Source organism: Nelumbo lutea, chromosome 2 (assembly GCF_056320005.1).
Source record: "Nelumbo lutea isolate HS-2025 chromosome 2, American lotus-T2T, whole genome shotgun sequence".
NCBI lineage: Eukaryota > Viridiplantae > Streptophyta > Magnoliopsida > Proteales > Nelumbonaceae > Nelumbo > Nelumbo lutea.
The window spans coordinates 71,771,042-71,798,855 of record NC_142685.1 but is presented as its reverse complement, the minus strand read 5'-3'; the positions used below and the strand labels follow the sequence as shown (position 1 = coordinate 71,798,855).

General features: G+C 41.5%; 2 pseudogenes across 1 annotated transcript in view; both read left to right on the top strand.

The window, feature by feature from the left end:
- LOC148871470 (indole-3-acetaldehyde oxidase-like) overlaps positions 1-27,814 on the top strand; it is a 103,890-nt pseudogene that overhangs the window by 2,559 nt on the left and 73,517 nt on the right. The window contains exons 4-5 of the transcript XR_016107274.1: positions 9,117-9,376; positions 9,501-9,710. The product of XR_016107274.1 is annotated as an indole-3-acetaldehyde oxidase-like (transcript). The remainder of the gene's footprint in view (positions 1-9,116; positions 9,377-9,500; positions 9,711-27,814) is intronic.
- On the top strand, positions 19,262-21,410 carry LOC148871472 (cellulose synthase A catalytic subunit 4 [UDP-forming] pseudogene; annotated as a pseudogene).

Here is a 27,814-nt window from a genome sequence, read left to right as displayed (position 1 = left end):
CATCTCCTGCCTCCACTGTCTGTCCTCTCCTTTCTCTTTTGGCAACCCCTTCACTCTTCCCCTACCAAATCCTCTTCCTTCCCACGCCTCACCTGCCTCCTCTAAAACTTTTTTCTTGTTTTGTTCTCCTCTCCTGTTCCTTTTGGAAAACTCAATCGCCCTTCTAACCACTCTCTCCCCACCCAGAAAAAATAAACCTAGATTTCCTCACCTCCATCTATCCCTCCACTAGCTCTTCAATATCCACCTTTCCTTTTCTAGAACCCTCCTCTTCTGAGACCTCTCTCCTCAAGGCCATCCTGCTCTCTCACTTCCCCCCTCTCACCCCTAGTTCCTTCATTTCCAGATAAATATCCCTTCTTTTTCTATTATAAACTCTTGGCTTATGCTCATCTATGTCCTCCCCACTAGGATATTTTCTGTTCTGTTTGCTTCCCCTGCCTTCCTCCTCTTCAACTTTGGCTCCCTTCTCCTCCCCTTCTTTATTGATGTCTTCTAACATTGTTGAAGGAAATACAATGTTGGAGCTTACCTCAGTGTTCAAGCGAGCAATGATCTCTAGATTTGTCGAGCCAAGTAGAATACTCTTTGTGCTTCCCTTTGTCACAACATAGTCCTCGTCGATAATTCTTCCACGTTCCCTGTTTGTGGCTTCTTCACCACTCGAACCTCCACTTCCAATGTCTATATGAGTTTCCAGAAACTGGTTCTTAAATTGGGAATAACTTTGGGATGATTTAACACCTTCCAGACCTTGGTTGATCTCGCGAGCTTGAACAATCACTTCCTCTTCAACTTCCAATGATCCTTCTAGCTGCCAGCCTTTCTTATGCAAGCTTTTCTTCCTAGATTCCTCTTCAGGTTCTCCTAACCTCTCTGCCTCCCCTGCAGTATGATTAATATGCCATTGCGAGCTCTCCACAACAAGTGATGCATCCACACGTAGCTTAAAACTCCCCAGTCACTTCTTCCTCTCTTGATTGAAGCTTGAGACTGCACCTGCAAATCCACTTAACTTGATTGTCTTTTGCTTCATATTCTCATTCTCTTTCGCCTGGTTTCCGTCATCCTGCCTCCTTTTCACCCTTTGAATCTCCTTCTCTCCTCCTTCCTACCTTGTGATAATCCAAACCCAATCAATCTTTGACTTCTACCTCCTATCTTCCCCATTTTTCCCTCTTTAAAACCCTAACCTTGACTCCCAATTTCTCCTTCTAAGATCCCCTTTCTTAGTCAGTATCCGATTATCCGATTCCGAATTCGATATCTGATGTAATTGAATCGAATTCGAATGGTTCGATAAATTTAATGGTCGATTTTGAATTTATACATTTTACCGGTTAGCTTGTCGAATTCGTATTCGAATTAGTGTTGATCCGATTCGATTAAAATTCGATTTCGATTAATTATATATATTTAATATATATTAGTAATAATTATATACATTTAAAGTCTTAAAGAGGATCATGTCCTCATAAAAAGAGCTGACAAATGATGTCACCTACACCTACCTACTTGAGTCGTCATTTCAATGACCCTTCCCCTCCCCTATCGTGCCTCTCCCCTCTCTCTCTCTCTTCTCGGTGACACTTCCCCTCCTCTCTCGGGCCTCCCCCCCTCTCTCTCTCTCTTCTCGATGACCCTTCCTCTCCCCTCCCTCTCTCTCTCTTGTCACTCTTGTCATTTTTTCTCCCTCTTTTAAGTTTTAATTTCATTCTTCTTCATCCCTCTCCTTTTGTCTTTTCTATTCGCAATTCTCTTCTCTTCCTCTTTCTCCCTTTTTTTTTTTTTCAATCTTTGCAAGCTATCATCAGTGATGGAGTCGAGCACCAACCACTACCATCTCCTTCGCCGCTGCTCAAACTCAAACTCAACACCTCAAGGCCCTCAACTATCCAGCATCACGGGTCATTGTTCTACAACAGTCCAGCATCATCGGCCAATACTGCTCAGTACCATTGCATTTGCACCATCAGGAACCCACGACTGCCGCCGTCACACACTCACACTTGACCCACCACCGGAAACCCATGGCTTCCGTCGTCAATCCCCTGCCTCTTTTCTCAATCTAATTACTTGTTTTTCTTTCCAAAATCAGTCATTTAAGATTATAGGCCTCATGCCGTCAAATTCGAATCGATTCGAATATTCGATTTAATTAATAGAATTCGAATTCAAATTGAAACATTCGATATCCAATTCGAATAGTGTTTTTTAATAATCGATTTCGAATTTGAATCTATCCTGATTTGATTCGAACTCGATCTGTTTACAGGCCTATTTCTTACCACTAGAAGAATGGGCCCCACACATCCCATTCACCTCCTCCGAACAGGCAACAACCTGTTGCTTTCTTTTCAAGTCAAGTCCAACACTTGACTTTTGGGCTTCCTCACTTTGCGCCCCTCCCTCTCCCATGTGTCTTTCTTTGGACATTTTTATCCCCACCCCTTCAATCGAATTCCCTTTTCCACCCAGCCCAAAATCCTCTCCTTCAACTTCCTTCTCTTTGCGATTGTTCACCTCCTCAACAATCTCTGTTGCAAAACTCTCCTGGGTTCGAAACCATCTCAGCCCTCTAGTTGACCTCCACGTCTTGAGCCTTAGTGTCGACCTTGCAAGAGTGCAGAGATGATGAATCCTCCACTTCCAAAAGAAACCTAAGATCATACCATTTCCTTGCGAATTGAAGTCTCAAAGAACTTGGAATGCTGGAGACGTCCTCAACTTCTACCAGGATTCTTGCTAGGTCCAGCTTGTCCCAAGTTTGATCCCTATTATCAAAAGCAAGAAATCTTCCACGGCACTCCCCAATTTCTTGGAAGGTAAGCACACTCCACGCATGCAAGGGGATACCATCCACTCCAAGCCACACTGCACTCCTTTTTCTCATGCCAATTACCTTTGCTGCTGGATACCATCTTCCCAACCGAAGATCAAACTTTATGGAAATTGATTTCTCAGACTCCAATACCTAGTTTGTGACTTCCATACTGTTGTTTGCTGGATTACAGCAGTCGAAGAAGAGGGAGAGGAAGAAGAAGAGAAGAAGATCTGAGAGGGACGACATTAACTCTTCAGCCGACCCCACAAGTTTATATAGATGATTATAAAATAATATTACATGAACGGATTAGAATGCCCCTGATTAGTGATGGGACACCTAGACAAATAAACAATTAAAACATTAAACAGGTTTAGGCCCAATAACTATGGCCCAATAACTAAGAACATAAGACACAAATAAGACCAACTTAAACATTAATAACAACCGAACCAACACTCCCCCACAAGCTAAGCATGGATGTCAATCATGTTTAGCTTGCCAAGTAAGTCTGAGAACTTCATTGAAGCTAGTCCTTTAGTTAATACGTCTGCAATCTGCATCTCGGAAGGAGTATAAGGAATGCAAAGTTCTCCTGAGACAATTGAGACAATTCTTTCTCTAACGAAGTGCTAGTCAATCTCAATGTGCTTCGTCCTATCATGTTGCACTGGATTATTTGCAATGTTGATGGCAGCCTTGTTGTCACAGTACGGCCTGAGAGGACACTCGACTTTTATCCCGAGCTCACCAAGAAGGGTTCTAAGCCACAACAGTTCTTCAACACCATGGGCCATAGCTCGATATTCAGCCTTTGCACTCGATTTGGAAACCACATTCTGCTTTTTACTTCGCCATGTAACCAGATTTCCTCCAACAAACGTGCAATACCCAGAAGTAGACTTCCTGTCCCTAATAGAGCCAGCTCAATCTGCATCACTATACGCTTCAATTCAATTTTGTTGTGTTTTTTGAACATAATTCCTTTTCCTGGGCAATTCTTCAAGTACCTGAGAATTCTTTCCACTGCTCTCATATGAGGAATCTTTGGTGAGTGCATGAACTGGCTGACTACATGTATAGCATAAGCAATATCCGGTCGAGTGAGAGACAGATATATCATCTTGCGTACCAGTTTTTGGTATCTTTCTCTATCAAGGTAGTCCTCTCCAACTGATTCCTGTATACCATGGTTCTGCTCTATTGGAGTATCTGTTGGTCTACACCCCATCATACCTGTCTCCCCTAGTAGGTCAAGGACATACTTCCGCTGACATATATAGATGCCCTCTTTTGATCTAGCAACTTCAATTCCAAGGAAGTATCTTAGATGGCCCAAGTCTTTGATCTCAAACTCAGAAGCCAAGAACTCCTTTAATCTTTTTATCTCTTCCAAATCATCCCCTGTAATCACCATATCATCCACATAGACGATTAACATCATAAGTCGGTTATTTTGTTTCCTTATGAACAAAGTATGATCTGCACCACTTTGAGTGTATCCCACTCTCTTCATGGCCCCACAAAGTCTCTCAAACCAAGCCCGAGGAGACTGCTTAAGCCCATATAATGCTTTCCTCAGTTTACATATTTTCCCATCAAAGCCATAACTTGGTGGAGGATTCATAAATACTTCTTCACGTAGATCACCATTTAGAAAAGCATTTTTTACGTCCAACTGATGTATCTCCCATGAGAAATTTGCAGCCAATGACAATAAGACCCGAATTGTGTTGAGCTTCGCGACTGGAGCAAAGGTCTATTTGTAGTCAATCCCTTCCTTTTGAGTAAACCCCTTTGCCACAAGTCTGGCCTTGAATCTTTCAATGGACCCGTCCTCCCTATGCTTTACAGTGAACACCCACTTGCATCCTACAGTGCTCTTCCCTTTTGGTATATCAACTAATTCCCAGGTCTTTGCTTTCATTAGGGCTTTCATTTCCTCATTCATAGTCTCTTTCCATTTTGGATCAGACACTGCTTCTGAGTACCCAGTAGGAACATGCACTAAGGAGAAAGTAGACACAAAGGAATAATAACGAGGAGATAAACACGAGTAAGAGACAAATTTAGCAATGGGGTGTCAGATAGTACAAGAGCAGGTAAACTTACGAAGAGCAATAGGGAGATCCAAATTAGAAGTATGAGTGATAGGATTACCTGAAGTTGCTGAGGCAAATTGATCCGAGTCCGATTAATTGCTGCTATGAGTTGGAGGGTCTTTTTTCCTTCTGTTGTAGGTGATTCTTATATCTTTTTGTTGCCTACTGGTGTCTCCAGTTACATCTGCAGCATCAAGAGTGGTAACAGGAGTAATGGGAGCCTCACTAGGTTCAGCTGGGATGCTACAATTAGGAGGATCAGGAGGAGAGGATGGAAGGCCCGAGGCAGAGAGAGGCACAAAACAGGAGAGGAAAGGAGAATCCAAAGAAGAATCCTCTTCCATCCCAGTAGTCTCCCCTTCAAGAGGATTTTGGGAAGAATGAAAATAGGAGTGAGACTCAAAAAATACCACATCTTTTGTGACATACTTCTTCTTGGTGATGGGATCATAACACTTGTAACCTTTCTGGGTAGGAGAGTACCCTAAAAAGATTCATTTCATAGCCCTAGGATCTAACTTGGACTTCTTCGGATCCTTAACATGTATAAAGCACACACAACCAAAGACCCTAGGTGGAAGAGGAAAATCTGGAAGATTAGGGCTAAGGACAGAGAAAGGAGTTTTCATACCCAACACCTTGGATGGCATCCGATTTATCAGATATGATGCGGTAAGGACAACTTGAGATCAGTAGTGCTTGGGCACCTTGTGCTGAAATAATAAAGCTCGAGCGGTCTCCAATAAGTGTCTATTTTTGCGCTCAACAACCCCATTCTGTTGAGGGGTACTAGCACAAGATGACTGATGTATCATGCCAGCATCTTCCATGAATAGGTTTCAAGGACCTTTCAAAATATTCCGTAGCATTGTCTGAACGGAATTGCTTAATCTTCTTGTCAAATCGAGTCTCAATCATTTTACAAAATTCCATGGTTATTCGTGGCACTTCATCACGTCCTTTTAACAAGTAGATCCATGTGCATTGTGAATGGTGATCAATAAAACTGATAAAGTAACGAAAGCCATTCATAGAAACAAGGGGTGAAGGGCCCCAAACATCAGAATGGACAAAATCAAAAGGAGCTTAAATTTCATTACTAGAAATTGGATAAATGGTTCTACATTGTTTTGACAAATGACACACTTCACAAACTAGACTTTGACTCGAAATACCCTTAAATAATACAGGAAACAACCCTTGCAATGAAGAAAAAGCTAAATGACCTAGCCTAGCATGCCACAAGTGTAACCTAGCTATTGACTCCTCATTATTCTGACTACTGGTTGTAGATGATTGTAAGGCCGAACTTATGTCTGCATCAAAACAGTAGAGACCTCCACACTCATGACCACTCCCAATCGTTCTCTTTGTCAATCTGTCCTGAAAGACACAATGAGTAGGAAAGAAAGTTACACTACAATATAAATTCTTGGTAAAGTTCGAAACAGATAAGAGATTGGAAGTAAGATTGGGAACATGTAGAACAGATTTAAGAGAGGTTCTTGCTTGGGTCAACTCCCCCTTTCCCCAAAGATAGTGAAGAGGAAACCATCAACAACCCTCATCTTATCTTGGCCAGACATCAATTGGTAAGAAGAAAATAAAGAAGACATGTGTGTCATGTGGTCAGTGGCACCATAATCAATAATCCAAGAAGTAGAGTCAATGGAACTAGTTGTACTATAAGCAGAGACAATACCTGATTTGGCAAGAGAGGTGGAAGCAAGAGAATTAGTCCTTAGACGGGTTAAGGCCCGGCTAAGGACCTCTACCTCATTAGCAGTTACCCAATGATTCGGATGTGGGGAAATTAGCAGTCTGTCCCATGGGAGAAGATGCAACTATAGATGTGTTCTTCGAGCTACCACCACTGTAACTAGTAACATGATTCCCATTTGCTGTTTGGTTCATTTGGGGCTTCTTGTCTTTCCTTAAAGCAGCTGGTTTCAGATGAGGATAAAGAACCCAACAGGTCTCTTTTACATGCCTTTCACCACCATAATGAGAGCACTTAAGATGCCTCTTGTCTGAATGCTTGCTCCCCTTTTGGTTTGAAGAAATTAGGGCTGAATGTTCAACAAACTCTTCAACTGGCTGTGTTTGAGTGTCAACTTGCATCTCTTTCCTCCTAACCTCTTCATTCCTTACTAGATAATAGACATGATGTAAATCTGACAGTTCATCCCTTCCCAAAATTTGAGACCTTATGCTATCAAACATTGGGTCTAAGCCAACCAAGAACTTAAAGGCTCTACCCTCCTCAATTTGTTTATCATGCCTCTCTTTGTCTTTTGCATTCTCCCAATCAAGAATAAGATGGTGATCGAGTTCTTCCCATAATCCTTCTAGGGTTGCAAAATATGTTGCAACTGTCATGTCTCCTTGTTTCAATGCAGCAATGTCTTGGTTCAGCCTATAAATTCTGGTATTGTTCTTTCTCTGTCCATAAGTTTTAGAGACTTTCTCCCAAATCTTAGCAGCAGTTGGAAAGTGTTGAACAGTCCTAGTCACTCTTGAAGTCATCGAAGCAAGCAGCCAGGACATAACAGTAGCATTTTCCCTACGCCATACTGCATACTCCACACTACCCACTGCAGGTTCATTCTTTTGTCCATCTAGATAACCTGTAAGATCCCGGGAACTAATGAAGAGCATGGCTGAAACAAACCATTCTCTGAAATTATATTCATCTAACAGTACACTGGTGATCTGCAAGCTGTGCAGATTTGGATTTTCCAGATTAGGAGACCTCCCACTAGGTCTATTGTCCCTAGAAGACACTTCCCCCGATATTGAAGACATCTCCTTCCTCTTACAGTGATCACAATTGAAAAACTCAATGCAAAGAGCACAATTTCAGACTTACCGAAGCTGTTGCAGGCCTGAAAACCCCTTGTAACAGAACTGAAACCAAGAACACTCCACTTCTGTACAGTGCAGAACTCTTCTGGACTGGATTGGACTTTGATTTCTGCTGTAGTAGACTGTGACCAACTGTACGAACCGAACTAGGACTGTCGAAGTCAGCCCTTCCACCTAGATCTGTTCCACACAGATCTCTCTTAGCAGCCGAATGGCTACTACCTGCTGTAAGGTGTCTAGTAGGGCATCGATCTCTGGAACAAACTCCCCTTGGGCCCTACAACCAAGGGAAACCCTATATACAGACCTTGCTGTGCTCTACAGTCAGCCCTAGGGTTTCTTCACAGCGACCAAGACAGAAGAGAGAAAGGAAAAGAAAAAAAAAGAGAAGGGCCAAAAGGTGACGGCTGTAATCAGACAAACAAACCTTGCTCTGATACCATGTTTGCTGGATTACAGCAGTCGAAGAAGAGGGAGAGGAAGAAGAAGAGAAGAAGATCCGAGAGAGGCGGCATTAACTCTTCAGCCGACCCAACAAGTTTATATAGATGATTATAAAATAATATTACATGAATGGACTAGAATGCCCCTGATTAGTGATGGGACACCTAGACAAATAAACAATTAAAACAATAAACAGGTTTAGGCCCAATAACTAAGAACATAAGACACAAATAAGACCAACTTAAACACTAATAAGAGCCGAACCAACAACTGCCACACTGCACTCCTTTTTCTCATGCCAATTACCCCTGCTGCTGGATACCATCTTCCCAACCGAAGATCAAACTTTGTGGAAATCGGTTTCTCAGACTCCAATACCTAGTCTGTCACTTCCATACTGTGAACATGAATGAAGAAGCCCGCCACATAGACTTCTCACTCCCATTATGGCATTATCTTTTCTTTTCCCCATTACATGACCATCCAAACTTCAATATTTGCTACATCCAACCTGCATCCTACGATTCTTCCAACTAAGCTTGCCTGAAGAACTTTCATTCTCTCCTCCATCTTCTCCATCTTCCCAACATCCACCTTCTAATTCTTGGAGATTTTATTGTTGATGACAATGCAACTACCTGGATCATGATTTTTTTCTTTCTTTCTTAGTTTTAGGATACGGGTAGATGTTTTAATTATTAGATTAAGTTTCAAGGTAATTAATATTGATTAGACCTGAATTTGTCTTTCTCACAGTTTTCATTACTTTTAAAGTCATAGTCATCCCTTTATTTATTGTGCTCTCACTAAAGTAGAAATATTTTTATTTAATGGATGCTTAAGGTGGCCTCTTTGTTGATCATTAATGTCACATCTTGTAGGTGAGGCCATCTATGTGGATGATATTCCTTCTCCAAAGGACTGCCTTCATGGAGCATTCATATACAGTACCAGGCCTTTGGCACGAATAAAGGATATTCAATTCAAATCTCCACCCGAATTGTATGGAGTTGTTAGAGTTATTTCCATTGATGATATCCCAGAAGGAGGGGAGAACTTGGGATCTCAGACCATGTTTGGTACTGAACACCTTTTTGCTGATGATCTTACTCAGTATGCAGGAGAACCATTAGTTTTTGTGGTAATACATGTGGATTTCTATTCTGGTGCATTTTTCTATTTTTCATGAAGGGTTGACCAAAATTGGGCCTTTCCTTCATGGAGTTGTCTTCTGTATGTTGAATTCATTGAAATGGCTTCTGTAGGTTGCAGATACACAGAAACATGCCGACATGGCAGCCAATTCTGCAGTGGTTGATTATGACACAGAAGATCTAGGGACACCTATTTTATCAGTAGAAGAGGCAGTCAAGAGATCTAGCTTTTATGAAGTCCCTCCTTATCTTAGGCCGAAACAGATTGGCAATTTCTCAGAAGGAATGGCAGAAGCTGATCATAAGATTCTTTCTGCTGAGGTTTGTTTCATTTAATTAACCATCTATTTATCTATTTGCTTGTCTTGTTTCCCTTTTTGATAAATGATTAGAACCCACCAAGGGGTCAATCCCCTAGCCCCCTAGTAATGAAAATTCATTTAGGCAGCCAGTTTCTTTTTTTTTTCTATGTTTTTAAATTAAACTCATTAGTTTTTATTTTATATTCGACTTTTTGGGGTTTGTCAAGTAGAGCATTGTTGGAAAAACATTATTTTGGCTGTACATGGGCAGCAGGGTAGTTAAGTAATTCTATCTTAGAATAAGGACATTCCAGTCCACTGTTTTTCACAAAGAAAGGTATACTTGTAATTCTATCCATTATTCAAGTTAACATTAGGCTGGGCTGATTGCTAGGAGGAGATTAAGATATTCTAATCTCTCTAAAAGCAGTTCGGTGGTTTTCTTCTCTCTTCTATTCTCTTCTCTTCTCTCTCTCTTTCTTTCTCCTTTCAGCACAGTTTCTTGCTGTTTAGTGCCTATGCAATACCATATTTTACATGATATTAGATCAGGAGACGTGAAAGAGATTTGTTAGGGCTTCTTTTCATAGTCAATGTACCTATGGTTTCTTTTGGAAGATTGGTACTCACTGTTACAGGGCATTGGACCAGAGTTAGAATGTTTTCTTGCTGATTAGTGATGGTTTTAACCATCACAGCTGCTGTGATAGGTGAACAGTGAAGTGTGTATCCCTCTAGTGGGTTAAAACCAAGAGGGAATGCTGTGGAGTGATGTTTTTTGTGGTAGTGACTGATGCTATGATGATTCAGAAAGGTGATTGATGCTATGAAGTGTTTAATAGTGGCGTGATAGATGATTTGTGAGCTATGAGAGTGATCGGGTTGATAAAATCTAGTGGTGATCCCATCCTTCTCATAAAAGTGAGATAGAATGGAGATAAAATAAAGTGTTATGGCCCCCACAGCCTTTATGTTGACTACTATCAAGTTGAATGGAAGTGTAAACTATGCTGTTTGGAAAAATCTCTAGAAGTGTCACAGAAATTAGGAAATTGAAGTATCTTACTGATAAAAAACCCAGGACTGATAGTTCTAAGTATTCAGAGTGGTTAGAGGAGGATGCACAAATTAAAACTTAGCTTTGGAATTCCATGGAAATGAAATTCTACAGATTTGGGAACAAAGTGAAGAGGATGTTGTTCAAGGAGCAATAATATTACTTGGATATAACAGTTGTTTCAATTACCTTTTAGCCTACAACATGGGTATGTCTCTTGAGGACTATTACTCAGATATGGTCAGCCTTTGTGAGGAACTCAATATATGCCAATCTATCAGTGGTGATGTTACAGTTATGGTGAAGTAGAGAGAATGTAAAGAGACTGGGCCAAATGGGCCCTAGTATCTTCTCTTGTAATATCTTTTCTTTTATTGTTGGCTAATGGGCCTGCTATTTCTTTTTGTTTAATCTCTTTATGTTACTGCCTATTTGGCCGCCCACTTAAGGGCATACTTGTCATTACTCTAACTTTAATTCTTAATAAAAAAAAGGGTTAGAGGAGAAAGGAGAGATGATTCTCTTCTTCTCTTGTATTGCTGCTCTTACTTCTCTTCTTCCTTTTTCTTCTAATCTTCGAATTTACACCTAATATTGGAGGACTGATTTGCATCTTGGTATCAGAGCAGGTCTATTTCTTCCTTTTTTTCCTTTCTTCTTTTCCCATACACCCTTAGGTTAAGAGAGTGTATGGAGAGATAGGTTCTCTATAGTACAGAGGATCTCTGGCCTAGTTGGTAGAGGGTTTGGAGAGTTTAAATCTGGCTGGATATTGCCAAGAAGCGGTGCTGTTCTGTTGCTGCCCAAAACCCTAGCCGATTTGAGATTTTCGAAGGTACAGGTAAAGGTGAAGCTTGGGTGTGGCGCTCTGTGCTTGGGAGGTGTCTTGTGACTCCTAAAGGAGGGTGGTTCAGGTTTGGAAGAGATTGGTAAGGTCTAGTAGGAGCGGCTACATATTCTCTCTTTCTCCCTAACAGTTGGACGGAGTAAAACCCTAGTTTTCAAGCATCTGGGTTCTGGTTTGACTTCAAGTAAGTTTACACAGACAAAATTTCTGGTTCTTTGATTTTCGTTTGATTAATGGAGCCATACGGAAGTGAGTTCAAGCAAGTTCCGGTTTCAGGCCTTGGCTCGGTAGATTCTGTTTTGACTGGTGTAACCACAATCAAGCTAGATGGGACAAATTATCTTGCTTGGGCACAGTCTATAAGAATTTATGTCTGTAGTAGAGGAAAACTTGGGTATCTCACAGGTAGTAAAGTGAAACCCGAAGAGACAGACCCTGAATTTGAAAAATGGATGCAAGAGAACCATACTGTCATAGGATGGTTGGTCAATTCTATGCAACCTCATATAAGTCAGCACTATCTCTAGATGTCTTCGGCTAAGGAGATATGGGACAGTGTTACTGAGACCTATTCACAGAAATTGAATGTAGCCAGAGCATATAAGTTGAAAAGTGATGTGAAGAACCTAAGACAGGGGGAGAAGAGTGTAGCAATCTACTACTCTATACTGAAATCCCTATGGCAAGAAATTGATGTTATGGAGATAGTTATATGGGAGAGTAACAATGATGCTGAAATGTATAGGAAGTTAGTGGAGAGAAATAGGGTGTTTGAATTTCTCACTGGACTCAACCCTGAGTTTGACATCATTAGGCAAAATATCTTGGCCAAAGATGAGGTTACTCTTTCACATGCATATGCTATGATAAGTAGTGAGGAGAGTAGGCAGAAGGTTTAGTTGCAGGGTCCACCTATAGAACACTTTGCACATGCTGAAATAAAGCCAAAGGGTCCTACTGAGAAAAAGGAGCAGATATTTGAATATTGCAAGAAACCGAGGCATACAAAGGACACTTGCTGGAAGCTTCATCCTGAGCTTCTCCCTGATAGGTTTAAGAATAACAACTCTAAGAAGGGCAGTCAGGTAGGAAAGCCTAAGACAGCTAATGTTGCTACAGTACCTGAAGGAGGAAATAAGGAGGGTGAAGAGAAATCAACCATTGAGCAATTGGCAGCAATGAAGGCGGATTTTGAAAAGTATGGGAGGCTCCTAAATCACTTGGAAGCTACTGTTTCTTCATCTCACCCTTCCAACAACACATCATCTTCATCAGCATTTGCTCACTCAGGTATTCATGCTTCTACAAATCATGCTTCAGTTTCAGGTAATCATAAAATTAAGGGATTATTGATTCCGGTGCATCAAACCATATGACCAGCCTGTCTAATCTCTTCTGCTCATACCACCTTCTCTTTGGCAAAGAGAAAATATCCCTTGCTGATGGGTCTCTTGCTCCCATCTCTGGTAAAGGAGATATAAATACCTCTGACACCCTTTATTTATCCTCTGCCCTTCATGTCCCTAAACTTAACACAAACCTTTTATCTATTAGCAGCTTCACTAAATCCATGAATTGTAGCATAACCTTCTTTCCCACTCATTGTGTTTTTTAGGACTTGCACTCTCAGAGGATGATTGGGAGTGGCCATGAGGCGAACGGAATATACTTGCTGGACACACCGGATCGAGCTTTGGGACCACCTCATGGAGTTGCCTTAGAGTCAGTTTTGTCAGAGTCTGTTAACAAAATTTTGTTATGTCACTTTCGATTTGGTCATTTGTCATTTTCTGCTTTGAGTCATTTGTTTCCAGATATGTTTAAGGGAGTGTCTTTGTCGAGTCTTCATTGTGAGTCGTGTGAACTGGAAAAGCATTGTAGACATTCCTATTTAGTAAGCAATAAAAGATCTCTTTCTCCTTTCGATATTGTTCACTCTGACGTGTGGGGGCCATATTTGCCAACTATGGGGGGTTACAGGTACATCTTTTTTATTGATGACTATTCGCGTTAAACTTGGATTTATTTCATGAAATCCAGGGATGAAGTACCAACTATTGTGCAAAAATTTCATGAACTCATCCTCACCCAGTTTAACACTTGTATCAAAATATTCCATTCTAATAATGCTAAGGAGTATTTTGAGAGAACCTTCTCCACCTATCTTGAAACTTTTGGGGTTATTCATCAAAGTTCTTGTTCCTACACTCCACAATAAAACGGGGTGGCGGAAAGGAAGAACATAAATGTGTTTGAAGTTGCCAGATCCCTCTTGTTTGCATCCCATGTTCCTATAAAATTTTGGGGAGATGCTGTTCTTACTGCTACTTTTTTGATCAACTGTATGCCCTCCTGGGTCCTTAACTTTAAAACCCCCTTTAGCCTTCTCTTCCCGGATGAGGATATGCTTCCACACAGAAGGGATATTGCTGCTTTAATCCAGTTCGTGACACCCGTTTTGTATCTCAGGATATCACCTTTGCTGAGTTGACTCCTTTCTTTAGCATTCCTCTTGAGGGGGAGAAATCTAAAGAGCCCTTTCCTCTTCCCATTCTTCTTGAGTCCTATCATGAGGTGTCCACTTCTACCACTGGACCTACCTCCGATATTCCTATTTCTCCTTCTCCACCTCATTCTCCTATAATTCCTCCTCCTCCTGTTCTCCAAAGGTGGTACCAAAGGCAGAGATTCAGACATGGGCAAGTTATTTCCACTCCTTCAGAAGAGCCTCTTGCTCCTCCCATCATTCTTGCGGTAACAGTTCAGCCTTCTTCTGACCCATCTACAGGTTTCCTAGACCTTGACCTTCCTATTGCACTCCGCAAGGGCAAGCGGAAGTGTAATACTCTTTTCTTGCATCTGTTTCTTCCAATGTGATACCCAAGTCCGTACTGGAAGCCTTATCTCAAGCTGAATGGAAGGATGCTATGATGGCTGAACTGGATGCTTTGCATAAGAACCATACCTAGGATATTGTTGACTTGCCTGAAGGGAAGGAACCAGTGGGTTGTAAATGAGTGTTTACCATTAAATATCACTCTGATGGCTCTATTGAGAGGTTTAAGGCTAGGTTGGTTGCTAAGGGCTACACTCAAATGTGTGGTATTGGATATCTTGAGACATTTGCTCCTGTAGCTAAGATGACCTATTTCAGGGTTTTGTTATCTCTAGCCGCTACTTTTGACTGGCCCCTACACCGGTTTGATGTTAAAAATGCCTTCTTGAATGGAGACCTACATGAAGAGGTCTATATGTCTCTGCCTCCAGGGGTGTATGGGAAGGAAATGCAAGGCAAGGTGTGTAAACTGCAGAAATCTATTTATGGTCTCAAATAGTCTCCTTGGGCTTGGTTTGAAAGGTTTAGGGCTGTTCTTGTCTCCTTTGGCTACACACAATGTTATGGACGCCTTCCTCGGGAAGACGTACCATCGCCGCCGGCAGCAACAGGCCCCGGGCCCACCGCCAGCAGCAGCAAGGATTCAGTGATGCTCATCCTACCCAGTTCGGCAACAGCAGCCTTATCTAGATTAGATTAGCTCATTTTGCTTGTTCTTATCTTATTCTATTGTTCTTATCTTATCTTGTTATTAAGTTATCAGATTGGATTAGTTTATCTTGTTATCAGATTAAGATTAGTTTATCTTATTATAAGATTAGGATTAGCTTATCTTATCCTTAGCAAGATAGAATTGGAAGTCTCCCTATTCAGCAAGGCGACTCCCTAAGATTAGGACTCTTGTAATCTCCTATTTAAGGAGCTGCTATCAGTCAATAAAGATATCGAATTGTAATCTGAGGAGCTATACTCGAAGTAGCAAGGAAGAGAAGAGAACCACAGAACTGAAGAGAATGTCAAACTGTACTATCCAGTCGACCAGTCCTTTATTTATAGATGAATATAGTACAAGGTACAAGAAATTACTAGGATGCCCCTGATTAGTGATGGGACACCCAGATGACTTAAATCATTAAACAGGATTAGGCCCATTAACACAAGCCCAGTTACAAGATAAGTTAAACATAAGAATGGGCTAATAAGAACTCTTATCAGCCGAACATCACTCTAACATTCTAACATTCCCCCTCAAGCTAAGCATGAATATCAATCATGTTTAGCTTGCCAAGTATGTCCCTGAACTTCGTTGATGCCAGCCCTTTAGTTAATACATCTACAATCTGCATCTCTGATAAAGGATAAGGCACACAAAGTTCTCCTGAAATAATTCTCTCTCTGACAAAGTGTCGATCAATTTCAATATGTTTTGTCCTGTCATGCTGCATAGGATTGTTGGCAATGTTGATAGCAGCTTTATTATCACAATACAGCTTGAGAGGACCCTCAGTCTTGATACCAAGCTCATTAAGGAGAGTCCTGAGCCATAAGAGTTCAGCAACCCCGTGTGCCATAGCCCGGTATTCTGCTTCTGCACTTGATCTAGCCACAAAATTCTGCTTCTTACTATGCCATGTGACTAGGTTTCCTCCCAAGAATGTACAGTAACCTGAGGTTGATTTTCTGTCTCCAACGGACCCAGCCCAATCAGCATCAGTGTAGGCTTCAATTTCAAGTCTGCTGTTTTTTCTGAATAGAATTCCTTTCCCTGGGCAAGTCTTCAAGTATCTGAGGATTCTTTCCACTGCTCTCATATGAGGGGCCTTTGGTGAGTGCATGAATTGACTGACAACATGCACTGCACAGGCAATGTCTGGCCGAGTAAGGGATAAGTATATCAGTTTTCCTACCAACTTTTGGTACCTTTCCTTATCACAGTATTCCTCACCCATTGATTCTTGTAATCCATGGCTTGGTTCTATTGGAGTGTCTGCTGGCCTGCACCCCATCATGCTTGTTTCCTCTAGGAGATCTAGCACATACTTTCTTTGACATATGTAGATTCCTTCTCTTGATCTAGCAACTTTAATTCCAAGAAAGTATCTCAGATTTCCCAGGTCTTTGATCTCAAATTCTGAAGCTAAGAACTCCTTCAGCCTCTTCATCTCTTTCACATCATTTCCAGTAATCACCATATCATCCACATACACAATGAGTGTTGTAAGTTTGTCATCCTGTCTCCTTGTAAACAATGTATGATCTGCACTACTCTGAGTGTACCCTACTTTCTTCATGGCCAAACAAAGTCTCTCAAACCATGCCCGGGGAGATGGTTGCTAGTGACAGTAGAACCCTGATTGTGTTGAGCTTTGCTACTGGGGCAAAGGTTTCCTTGTAGTCAATTCCTTCCTTTTGTGTAAATCCCTTTGCCACAAGTCTGGCCTTGTACCTCTCAATTGACCCATATTCCCTGTGCTTTACTGTAAATACCCACTTGCACCCAACAGTGCCTTTCCCTTCTGGCAGGTCCACCAATTCCCATGTCCTTGCTTTCATTAGGGCTTTCATCTCCTCATTCATGGCTTCTTTCCACCTTGGATCAGATGCCGCCTCTGAATACCTGGAAGGGACACATACAGAGGAAAGAGCAGACACAAAGGAATGATGGGCAGGGGATAAGTGTGAGTAAGAAACATAATCGGCTATGGGATGCGGAGTGGTACAAGAACGAACAGGCTTACGGAGAGCAATAGGAAGATCCAAATCTGAATTGAGTGAATCAAAATTACCTTGGATTGCAGAGACAGATTGATCTGAGTTCAACTGGTTGCAATCATGAGGTTGAGGGGCCTTCTTCCTTCTATTGTATGTAAGTATCTCTTTCTCTTGTTTACTGGAACCTTCAGAAGCATCAGCCGAATCTGGAGAAGCAACTGGCACAGTGGAAGTCTCACTAGGTTGACCCGGAATGTTACAGCTAGTAGTAGTGGAAGGTGATGAAATGGGAACAAAAAAGAAGGGAGAATGAGAATCCTCTTCCAACCCACTACTCTCCCCCTGAAGAGGATTCTGAGAAGACTGGAAATAGGGTTGAGACTCAAAAAAGACTACATCCCTAGTGACATATTTTTTCTTGGAGACAGGATCATAACACTTATACCCCTTTTGCGTAGGAGAGTACCCCAAAAATATTCCCTTTGTAGCCTTAGGATCCAGCTTGGTCTTCTTTGGATCTTTCACATGTATGAAGCATGTACAACCAAAAACCTGCGGGGGAAGAGGAAATTCTAGAAGAGTGGGACACAAAACAGAGAAAGGGGTCTTCATACCCAGTACCTTAGATGGCATCCGATTTATCAGGTATGATGTAGTGAGAACAGCTTGAGACCAATATTGCTTGGGCACATTGTGCTGGAAAAGAAGGGCTTGAGCTATCTCCAATAGATGCCTGTTCTTGCGCTCAACAACCCCATTTTGCTGAGGGGTGTAAGCACATGAGGATTGATGTAACATGCCTGCATCTTCCATGAATGAGTTCAGGGATCTTTCAAAGTATTCAGCTGCATTGTCTGAACGGAATTGCTTGATCTTTTTATCAAATTGTGTTTCAACCATCTTGCAAAACATCATAGTTATCCGGGGAACTTCTTCACATCCTTTCAGCAGATAAATCCAAGTGCACCGAGAATAATGGTCAATAAAACTGAGAAAGTAACGGAAGCCATCAATGGAAACAATGGGTGAAGGACCCCAAACATCAGAATGAACCAAATCAAAAGGGGCTTGAATTTCATTATTAGAAATTGGATACATTGATCTACATTGTTTTGACATTTGACACACATCACAAATTAAACTCTGACTCGGAATGCCCTTACATAATTCGGGAAACAACATTGCTAAGGAAGAAAAGGACAAATGACCTAGCCTAGCATGCCACAAGTGCAGCCTAGCTATTGACTCCACACTTTCCGGACTAGTAGTAGAAGCTTGCAAGGCTAAGCTGACATCTTCATCAAAATAGTAGAGGCCCCCATACTCATGACCACTCCCAATCGTTCTCCTCGTCAATCTGTCCTAGAAGACACAATGAGAAGGAAAGAAAGTTATACTGCAGTTCAAGTTTTTTGTAAGCTTTGAAACAGACAACAGATTTGAGGTAAGACTAGGAAAATGTAGGACTGATTTAAGAGAGAGATCCTTGCTTAGGTCAACCACCCCCTTTCCAGAGATGGTGGAGAGGGACCCATCAGCTACTCTCATCTTATCCTGGCCAGACAACAAATGATATGTGGAGAATAAGGAGGACATATGTGTCATATGGTCAGTGGCTCCGGAATCAATCACCCAAGAGGTAGAATTAATGGAACTAGATACACTAAATGCAGAGGTTGTACCTGATTTGGCAAGAGAGGTGGAAGCTAAAGAATTGTTCTTCAGACGGGCTAATGCCCGACTGAGAACCTCCACCTCACTAGCTGTGAAGCCCAAAGTACTTGGTCCAAAGAAGTCGGCAGCCTGCCTTGCGGTGGAAGAAGACACTGTCTGAATACTCTGTGAGTTGTCACTACTGTTGTTGGTGGCAAGATTCCCACTTGCTGTGTGGCCCTTATGTTGCCTTTTGTCCTTTCTCAGAGCAGCTTGTTTCAGATGAGGGTACAAGACCCAACATTTCTCCTTTGTGTGTTTCTCACCACCACAATGTGTACACTTGAGGGACTTCTTGTCTGAAAATCTATTCCCCTTAGTGGAGACTAAGGCTGAATGTTCTCCAGGTAGTTCTGTTGACTGTGTCTGGGAGTCAACTTGCATCTCCCTTCTCCTTACTTCTTCATGTATCACTGCGAGCAGTTTTTTTGGAATCAATGGACAGATGACCGGGATAAGGTAAATCGTTCTATATTGCTAGAAGAGGATCGTGTTAAAGCAGAAACAGAACGTGCTAAGGCACCAGTAGATTTGACTACATTGCAGCTTCACAATTTGATGTATGAGAAAATTCATTTTGGGAAAGCCATAAAGGTGCACAAAGATTTCAAGTCAAAGTATCCGGATATTGAACTTGTGCCTGAGGAAGAGTTTTTCAGTTCAGCCCCTCAAGATATTAAGGGATTTGTACTATCAAAAGACAGTGCACATGACCTGATGTTAAGGCGGCTTAATTTTGAGCTTTTCCGGCGAAAAGAACTCTGCAAACTTCATGAGAAACTGGAGCAACACAAGAAAAGCCTTATGGAGACCATTGCACACCGAAAGAAGTTCCTTTCAAGTCTCCCGAAATCTCTGAAGAAAGCATCCTTGCTTGTCCAACACCAACTAGGGGTTCTGCATACAAAGAAATTAAGGCAGCATAATTTAGCAGAATTACTGCCACCTCCACTCTATGTGATTTACAGCAAGGCTGTAAGGGAAGCCATGTGCTTTCTGATGGATCCTCAGCTTGGAAAGAAGCTAAGTTATGTCCAGTTTCCACAGAGGTTCGACGGTATTGATCGCCACCGTAGATACGCTAATCGCAATATAGTGTTCCTTGATATCAACAAGAAAGGCTTGGATGGGATCCAAGGACCAGTCTACGTTGGAACTGGTTGTGTCTTGAACAGGCAATCATTGTATGGCTATGACCCACCAGTGTCTGAAAAGAGACCAAAGATGACTTGTGATTGCTGGCCTTCCTGGTGTTGCTGTTGTTATGGTGGATCAAGGAAAAAGTTGAAACCAAAGAAGGGAGAAAGAAGTTTGTTTGGAGGGTTTGACAGCAAGAAGACGAAAGTGATGGCAAAGGACTATTCCAAGAAAGGCTCTGCCCCTATCCTTGATCTTGAAGAGATTGAAGGAGGGCTTGAAGGATACAATGAGCTAGAGAAATCATCTCTCATGTCTCAGAAAAACTTTGAGAAGAGGTTTGGACAGTCACCTGTTTTCATTGCTTCAACACTTATGGAAGAAGGTGGTCTTCCTGAGGGTATCAACAACACAACCCTCATTAAGGAGGCTATTCATGTTATTATCTGGGGCTATGAAGAGAAAACCGAATGGGGAAAAGAGCTTGGATGGATTTATGGCTTAGTCACAGAAGACATATTGACAGGGTTCAAGATGCACTGTAGAGGATGGAAGTTAGTGTATTGTGTTCCTAAACTAGCTGCATTTAAAGGTTCAGCTCCTATAAATCTTTCAGATCGTCTGCACCAAGTACTCAGGTGGGCTCTTGGATCAGTTGAGATATTCCTTAGTCGGCATTGCCCTCTATGGTATGGCTATGGAGGAAAACTAAAATGGTTAGAGAGGTTGGCCTATACTAACACCATTGTTTACCCTTTAACTTCCATTCCTTTGCTTGCCTACTGCATCATTCCTGCTGTCTGTCTTCTCACTGGAAAGTTCACATTCCTACTCTGAATAATCTTGCTAGCATATGGTTCATTCCCCTCTTTCTGTCCATCATAGCCACTGGTGTGCTTGAGCTCCGATGGAGCGGTGTTAGCATTCAGGATTGGTGGTGCAATAAACAATTCTGGGTGATAGGAGGTGTCTCAGCTCATCTTTTTGCCGTCTTCCAAGGTCTTCTTAAAGTTCTTGCAGGAGTTGACACCAACTTCACTGTAACTTCAAAGGCTGCAGATGATACAGAGTTTGGGGAACTGTACCTCTTCAAATGGACTACACTTCTCATTCCTCCTACGACACTGATTATCTTATGGTTGGAGTTGTTGCTGGAATATCGGATGCCATTAACAATGGTTATGGCTCATGGGGCTCCCTATTTGGGATTGATGGCTCTCAAGAAGGACCTCAGAACAACATCTTATGCAACTTGTTTCTTGATGATACAGGTACTGAGCTTCCCCATCAGTCAGCTAAGCTCTTTGTTGGTGCTGCTGTTAAAGTCTTGGTAGAATGGTGTAATTTACCATCGGCCGAAGCCACATGGCTCCCATTGGCAGAGTTCCCAGGCCACATATCCAGCTTTCGAGCTTGAGGACAAGCTCGTAGTCTAGGAGGGGAGTAATGTTATGGATGCCTTCCTCAGGAAGACGTACCATCGCCGCCGACAACAACAGGCCCCGGGCCCACCGCCAACAGCAGCAAGGATTCAGTGATGCTCATCCTACCCAGTTCGGCAACAGCAGCCTTATCTAGATTAGATTAGCTCATTTTGCTTGTTCTTATCTTATTCTATTGTTCTTATCTTATCTTTTTAGTAAGTTATCAAATTGGATTAGTTTATCTTGTTATCAGATTAGGATTAGTTTATCTTATTATCAGATTAGGATTAGCTTATCTTATCCTTAGCAAGATAGAATTGGAAGTCTCCCTATTCAGCAAGGAGATTCCCTAAGATTAGGACTCTTGTAATCTCCTATTTAAGGAGCTGCTATCAGTCAATAAATATATCGAATATTCAGTTAAAGAAGTGAGTTAGGAGAGTTGGTGATATCTTGAACAAATCACCAAAGACACCAAGATAGGTTCATCAAGAAGGGACAAGGGAAAACAGGAGGTTTTCCCCGTGGACCGACCCGTGACGAGATCCTATTTCCGGGCCCATAACACACAAACTCAATCTGATCATACTCTGTTCTTGAAGAGAAATGACTCTTTGGTGACCTTCTTGATAATTTATGTTGACGATATTGTGGTCACGGGTAATGACACTGAAGAGATCAGTAAACTAAAAGGATTTCTCAACTCTGAATTTGAGATCAAGGATTTGGGAGATCTTCGGTATTTTTTGGGCATTGAAGTTGCTAGATCTAAGGATGGTATCTTCATTTCTCAGTGTAAATATGTCCTTGACCTCCTTGCTGAGACTGGTAAACTTGGAGCTAAACCAATTTCCATTCCTATTGATCCTAATCATAAGCTTTCTGCTACAGATGGTGAGCTCTTATCTGATAAGGGGGTGTTTCAGAGACTGCTTGGGAAGTTGTTATATCTTTGCATGACTTGGCCAGATATTTCCTATGCAGTAAGTGTTATTAGTCAATTTATGCCTTCTCCTAGAGATACTCATTTAGCTGCTGCAGAAAGGGTTCTGTGTTACTTGAAAGGTACTTCAGGGAAATGTATTCTATTTGCTAAACATGGACACATGAAGCTGGAAGCTTTCACTGATGCTGATTGGGTAGGATGTATTGATGATAGGAGATCCACCTCAGGTTATTGTGCTCTGGTCGCTGGGAACATTGTGTCATGGAGGAGTAAGAAACAGTCTATAGTTGCTAAATCCTCAACTGAAGCAGAATACAGGGCAATGGCACATGGTGTGTCAGAATTACTATGGCTAGATCCCTTCTAGAAGAATTGGGGATTGACTACGGAAGCCAATGATGCTCTACTGTGACAACCAAGCAACTATCGACATTGCACATAATCCTGTTCAACATGACAGAACTAAGCACATTGAGGTTGATAGACATTTTATAAGGGAAAGAGTTTCCTCGGGAGAAGTTTGTTTGCCATTCATCACATCAGACGAGCAATTGGCTGATATCTTGACCAAGGGAGTTCCAAGAGGGAAAATGACACACTATATAAGCAAGCTGAGCGTGATTGACATCTATGCTCAGCTTGAGGGGGAGTGTAAAGAGACAGGGTCGAATGGGCCCTAGTATATTCTCTTGTAATATCTTTTCTTTTATTGTTGGCTAATGGGCCTCTCTTAATGGGCCTGTTATTTCTTTTTGTTTAATCTCTTTATGTTACTGCCTAGCTGGCCACCCACTTAAGGGCATACTTGTCATTACTCTAACTTTAATTCTTAATAAAAAAAGGGTTAGAGGAGAAAGGAGAGATGAGTCGATTTATTCTTCTTCTTCCTTCTCTTTTCGCCATCTTCTTCTCTTGTATTGCTGCTCTTACTTCTATTCTTCCTTTTTCTTCTAATCTTCAAATTTACACCTAATATTTGAGAACTGATTTGCATTTGAGAAGAATTGTATGTAGCTAAGTTTCTTTTAGGAATCAAACTAGAGTGCAAATCAGTGAGAGCTCAGATTTTGGGCAGTCCAGAGTTACCTGACTTGGAGGATGTATTTTCTAGGCTTCAGGGAGCCAAGCTATTTGAATCCATGTTCTCGCTTTAACATTTTGGATCACCTCAATTACAAGTTTACTTAGAGAAAAATCTTATAATTCAGAAATTCTGGTTTTTGTAATGAGGGTTTTGCTCTACGCCGGTTGTTGCTTGCCACTGGTCCATAAGGAAGAAATAGAGAGAGGGAGAGGGGCTCAGTTTAGTAAGTTGGTATCAAAATTATTTACTTTTTATTTTTGGTTGTCCCACCTAAATGAATTGCCATTAAAGGAACCAAATTTTGTTAAAATTCGAATCGACTATCTGTTGGTACATGTAAAATGTGGACTGATGGGTTCATAGGATGTGAGGTCAAGGAGGTTCTCTTGCTCCCGCATGCACACTCGCTTTCCTCCGATATTGAGGCATCCGATGATTGCTCCTCACTTGGCTTCTCCTTCCAAGGCGGAGCTGCCCCATAAGAAAACATGCTTGTGACTTTGCAGTAAATCCCATGCCCCTCTACAATTGTTCAACAACCCAGGGTATATTTATGGGCATTACTGGTGGACCCAAGACGTTTGATCAGTAAGGGTAGCCATTGTCGTAACAATAACTTAGTCATAACATTTGAATAGAGATGGAAGGAATGACTATTTGGTTCATTGTTCGGATTTCCTCCTCCGCAGTCTAGCGACCTGCTCCAACCCTAAACTTGAAAAGAAAACAGATGGTTCCGATGATCCCTTTAGTTTTTAGGGGTCATGGTTATTATATTGGGAAAAATAAGGTGCAAGAGTCATGTAGCTTCTCATTATTCCATTTCAGTTTCAGATTTTAAGTGGGTCTGGGATGCAGGTGTCATAAAGTCATTCTTGTATATTTGAGCATGGACAATTGTGAAAAAATCAAATTTCTTTTTTAACTACATAAAACTTTTTCAAATGTCAGTGGGGGCAATTGCCTGTGCTGACTTCTACATAGATCTGCCCCTGATGGGCATCATGACCCATACTTGTGCCATGTGTTGCAAATTTTTCCATGTGATATATATACATTTGCACCTTATGCATTTGTGTGAAAAGCATATTTGGCCCAAATGTGCTTTTGAAGCACAGAGTGAAAAAATGACTTGATTCTTTTTGTTGCACAAGTGTTTTTTTTTTTGAAGGTAAATAAAAAAATTTATGGAGAAAAAGAAATACAAAGTGTTGAGCAAGATAAGAGAGGAGGAAGAGGGGAAGAGAGAAGAGAAGAGAGGATAGGCGAGAGGACTGAATGCCTCAAAAGAATGCTTCAGGCGAGTGAAGCAGTTGTTATTTATACTATATTGGTCGTACAACATAAAGTATGGAAAAATTACAGAAATACCCCTATGGTACTAAACCTGTGTACAACAACATTTGTCAACACTCCCCCTCAAGTTGGGGCATAGATATCAATCATGCCCAACTTGTCACAGAGATCATGATGTTTGGAATAGTTTATCCCTTTTGTCAAGATGTTTGCTAGTTGGTTTTCAGAGCTGACATAGGGAGTACATACTTCGCATGTGATGACTTTCTCTTTGATAAAATGCTTGTCAACTTCGATGTGCTTTGTTCTGTCATGTAGTACCAGGTTAGTAGCAATACTTATTGCTGCTTTGTTATCACAGAATAGAGTTATGGGTTTGTCCACTGGGAAACCCAACTCACTCAACGGATTCTTTATCCACATACCTTCAGCTACTCCGTGGGCCATTGCATGGTATTTAGCTTCAGCACTAGATCTAGCCACCACAGTATGCTTTTTACTCCTCCAAGTAACAAGGTTCCCTCCTACAAAGGTGCAGTAACCACTAGTAGATTTTCTGTCACTTTGAGATCCAGCCCAATCTACATCTGTATAAACTTCAACTCTCAAATGCTCGTGCCTTTGAAATAACAAGCCAGCACCAGGAAACTTCTACAAAGTTGCATGCATGAACTGACTGAGGACACCAACAACATATGCGATGTCTGGACGGGTCATAGAGAGATATAACAATCTCCCTACAAGCCTCTGAAATTGTTTCACATCTTTAAGAGGTTCACCCTGGCTGTCACTTAATTTATGGTTGGGGTCAATGGGAGAGTCAGCTGGCTTAACCCCCATCTTTCCAGTGTCCTGAAGCAAATCTAGGACATATTTCCTTTGGGAGATAAAGATACATTTTTTTGATCAAGCAACTTCAATCCCAAGGAAGTATTTGGCAGGTCCTAGATCCTTTACTTCAAATTGAGTGGCAAGGAAACCCTTCAACATATGAATTTCATCCTTCCAATCACCAGTAACAATTATGTCATCCACGTATACTATTAAGGCAGCCATTTTACCTTCTCCCCTTTTCACAAACAGTGTGTGATCTGATTGACATTGCTTGTATCCCTTTTGTTGAACCGCAACATGGAATTTGCTGAACCAAGCTCTTGGTGATTGCTTCAGCCTATATAAAGACTTCTTTAACTTGCACACTTTCTGTTCATTGCCTTGAGCCAGAAAACCAGGGGGTTGAACCATATAAACTTCCCCTTCAAGGTCGTCATTCAAGAAAGCATTCTTGATGTCAAGCTGATGTAGATCCCAATTCAGATTAGCAGCAAGAGAGAAAAGAACTCTAATAGAGTTCATCTTGGCAACAAGGACAAAAGTTTCTGCATAATCAAATCCATATACTTGAGTAAACACCTTTGCCACTAAACGAGCTTTATACCTCTCCACGGTTCCATCAGCCCCATGCTTAACTGTGAACACCTATTTACATCCAACTGGATTCTTAGGAAGATCAACAAGTTCCCACGTGCCATTTTTATGAAGGGCATTAATTTCTTCCTTCATGGCATTTGTCCATTCTGGTACTGAAAGAGCTTCTACTACATTCTTGGGAATAGGGACACTGTCAATGGAGGTAAGGAAGGCACGAAATGAGGGTGAAATGTTCTCATAGGAAACAAAGTTGGAAATGGGATGTTTAGTGGTACACAACCTAACACCTTTCCTGTGGGCAATAGGAAGGTCAAGATCACTAGCAACAGAGGAGTCAGGAACATCATTGGGAGTCAAGTTACCTGAGTGGGTATGATCTTCCCCCGAGGAGTTTAATGGCACTTGAGGTACAACTTCTGGATTCTCCACAGCTCTTGAATTTGGTTGGCCTTTGCGACGATGAGAAAAGACACGGAAAGGTGGAGGATCGGGAAGAGAAGGAGGCTGAACCAATGGCGAAGGATCAGGAAGAGAAGGAAACTAAACCAATTTCTCCTCATGCCTACACTCCCCCTAAGGAGAAAAGGAAAAAGGCTCATCTTCAAAGAAAGTAACATTCATGGAGACATAGAATTTTCGAGAAATAGGATCAAAGCAACGATACCCCTTTTGAGTGAAAGAGTAACTAAGAAATATGCACGGGATAGCACGAGAATCCAATTTCCCACGGGTGGGAGACAAATTTTGGACAAAGCACCAACAACCAAGTACACGAGGAGGGATAGAAAGAAGAGGGGCCTTAGGGAAGAGAAGCTGATGCGGGGCTTTGCACTCTAACCAACGCGAGGGCATTCGGTTAATAAGGTACGTAGAACAAATGACAACCTCAAACCAAAAACGTATGGGGACACTCATATGAAGTAGTAGACCCCGAGCCACTTCAAGAGGTGTCGGTTCTTCCGTTCAGCCACACCATTTTGTTGTGGTGTGCGTGCACAAGAGCTACGATGAAGTGAGCCATGTGAAGCAAAGAACTCCGTGAGATCACTATGAAAAAACTCATTTGCATTGTCTGACTGGAAAATTTGTATCTCAGTCTGAATTTGGGTGAAGACCATCCGCTGAAAGTCTTGGATAATTTTTTGTAGTTCCTCCCGGGTTCGCATTGGATGTACTCAAGTATATCTAGAATAATCATCAATGAAGGTAATGAAGTACTTATAGCCACTCTCAGAAGGTAAAGTAACAAGGCCCCATACATCAGAATGAACAATGTGATGATGAAACTCAGATTTACTATTTTTTGAAGAAAATGAGTTCTACAATGCTTGCTTAACTGGCACGTTTTACAAGAGAAATCAGAAACAGACATTGACTTACACAGTTCTAGGAATACAACTTTCAAGGACTCAAAAGACAAATGACAAGACGACAATGCCATAAATACACTTTACTCTTTTTGAACTGATTCATAGGCTCTGTAACATTAAGACTAGCCGTATTCTCCATCATGTAGAGTTCATCAACCATACGTCCCCTACCAATTGTCCTCCCCGAGTCCAGATCCTGAATCACACAATAAGAAGGGAAAAAGGTCACATAACAGTTTAAGGAATTAATAACACTACTAACTGAGAACA